The sequence below is a fragment of the Octodon degus genome, unplaced genomic scaffold, assembly GCF_000260255.1.
Source record: "Octodon degus isolate 3935 unplaced genomic scaffold, OctDeg1.0 scaffold00009, whole genome shotgun sequence".
Lineage (NCBI taxonomy): Eukaryota > Metazoa > Chordata > Mammalia > Rodentia > Octodontidae > Octodon > Octodon degus.
This window is the reverse complement of record NW_004524585.1, coordinates 27,761,789-27,764,549: the sequence shown is the minus strand read 5'-3', so window position 1 is coordinate 27,764,549 and position 2,761 is coordinate 27,761,789.

The window sequence follows — 2,761 nt, the reverse complement described above, 5'->3', positions numbered from 1 at the left end:
GATATCTTTCCATTTTCTGAAATCCTCTAGGATCTCTTTTTTAAGAGTACTGTAATTTTCCTTGAAAAGATCTTTGACTTCTTTAGTTAGGTTTATTCCAAGGTATTTCATTTTCCTTGGTGCTATTGTAAAACAGAGGACTCTTAAGTAAATGTAAAGGAATTGAAATTATCCCATGCATATTATCTAACCACAGTGCAAAAAAGCTGGCAGTTATTTACAAAATCTACAAAACACAATAAACACATGGAAATTTAACAAGCTTCTAGAAAACCAGTGCATCACATATAAAATTAAAGAAGTAATAAAAAATTACAATCAAATGAAAATTCACAAGTAACCTACTAAAAAATGTGGGATGCAACCAAAATTGTTTTACGATGAAAATTTATAGTGGTAAATTTGCACATTAGGAAAACACAACAAGCCTACAAATATGATTTTATGCTGCAACTTCAGCTCCTAGAAAGAGAAGAGCAAGTCAAGCCCAAAACCCAAAGAAGTCAGGAAATTATAAAGATTAGAGCAGAAGTTAATGCACTGGAGATGAAGAAAACAATACAAAGAATAAATCAAAATGTTTGTTATTTGAAAGAATAAATAAAATTGATAAATATCTAGGTAACTTAAATTAAAAAAGGAAAGAAAACACCCCCAAATTTATGTGGTAAAGAATGAAAAGGGCAAAATCCCTACAGATCGTGGAGAAATAAGATTATCAATACATACTTCCACAATCTTTACACTCACAGGATAGAAAGCACAGAGGAAATGGATAGCTTCCTAGATAGATATGAAATGCCAAAGCTAAGTCAAGAAGGTATAAAAAGTCTGAATACGCCAATAATAAGAAACAAAGTGAAAATGTAACAAAATAAAAATCTACCAAGAAAGAAAATCTCAGGTCCTGATGGGTTCACAGAATTAGACAAAAGTCTTTGAGAAGATTTAATGCCAACTTTTCTCCAACTCTTCAATGAAATTGAAAGGGAAACAATTCTCTTAAACTCATTCCTGGAGGCAAGTAAGTATTACTCTGATTCCAAAATCAGAGAAAGATACAAATGAAAAAGAGAACAACAGGCCACTCTCCCTAATGAATATAGATGCAAAAATCCTTAATAAAATACTAACAAACAGAATGCAACAAATCATTAAGAAGATTATGCATCATGATCCACTAGATTCATTCCAGCAATGCAGGGATGGTTCAATATATGCAAATCCATAAATATAATACATCACATTAGTAGAACAAAGAACAAAAACTACGTGATCATCTAAATAGATGCAGAAAATATTTTGACAAAGACCAACACACATTCATGATGAAAACTCTACAGAGAATCAGAATAGATGTTCTATATCTCAACCTGATAAAAGCATCTTTGAGAAAACAACAGCCAACATCATACTAAATGGATAAAAACTGAAAGTTTTCATTTAAAAATCAGGAACAGCATAGGGATGTTTACTGTCTCTACTCCTATTCAATATAGTTCTGGAAACATTAGCCAGATCAGTTAGAAAGGAGAAAAAAATAAAATGAATAAAGAAAAGAAAGAATTAGAAAAGAAGTAAAATTGTCATTATTTGCAGTTAACATGATACTCTACATATAAGACCCTTAAAATTCCACCAAGAGTCTTGTAGATTTAATCCCCAATCCAACAACATAGCAAGATACAAAGTCAACACCCAAAAATCAGTAGTATTATTATACAAAAGCAATGAACGCACTGAGGGAGAAATTATGGAAACCTTGTCTTTCACAATAGCATCCAAAGTAATGAAATACTTAGGAATCAGTCTCACAAAAGACATAAACGATTTATGCAGTGATGATTATGGTACTCTGAGAAAAGTGATGGAAGAGGATTTGAGAAAAATGGAAAAATATTCTATGTTCCTGGATAGGAAGAACCAATGTTGTGAAAAATGGCCACGCTCCCAAAACTCTTATATAGATTCAATGCAATACCGATTAAAATACCATTAGTATACATCACAGAGTTAGAGAGAACTTTCCGCAAATTCATTTGGAATGAGAAGGGACCCAGAATATCAAAATCAATCCTGGGAAATAAAGGAAAGGCAGGAGGTATCACAATCCCTGACCTGAAATTATACTATAAAGCTACTGTGATAAAATCAGCATGGTACTGGCATAGAAGTAGACCTGAGGATCAATGGAAGAGATTAGAAGATGAAGACATAACTGCATGTTCACACAACACTCAGCCACCTTATCTTTGATAAAAGGGCTAAACGTAGTTACTGAAAGAAACATAGCCTCTGTAATAAATGGTGCAGAAAAAACTGTCTTTCCACATGTTGAAGGCTAAAACTAGATGCATGCATATCACCATGAACAAAACTAAAGTCAAAATGGGTCAAAGATTTAAATATTAAAAGTGAAACACTAAATATTTTGGTGGAAGATGTAGGTAGAAATCCTAATGACATAGGAGTAGGTAGAGAGTTAATGAAAAAACCAAACTGCATGTGAAATACTTCAATGAATCAGCTACTGGGATATCATGTTTTTGAAAAGTTTTCACACTTGGAAGTAAATGTGCTACAGAGTATAAAGAAAACGCACAAACCTGAGAAAAATTACAGCCAACTATCCCTCTGACAAAGGCCTTGTATCTAGAACATGTAAAGAATTTAAAAAAATTGGCACCCCAAATTCAAAGACCCAGTCCAAAATTGGGCATCTGAGAGAAACATACACTTCTCAGAGGAAGATAAATATATA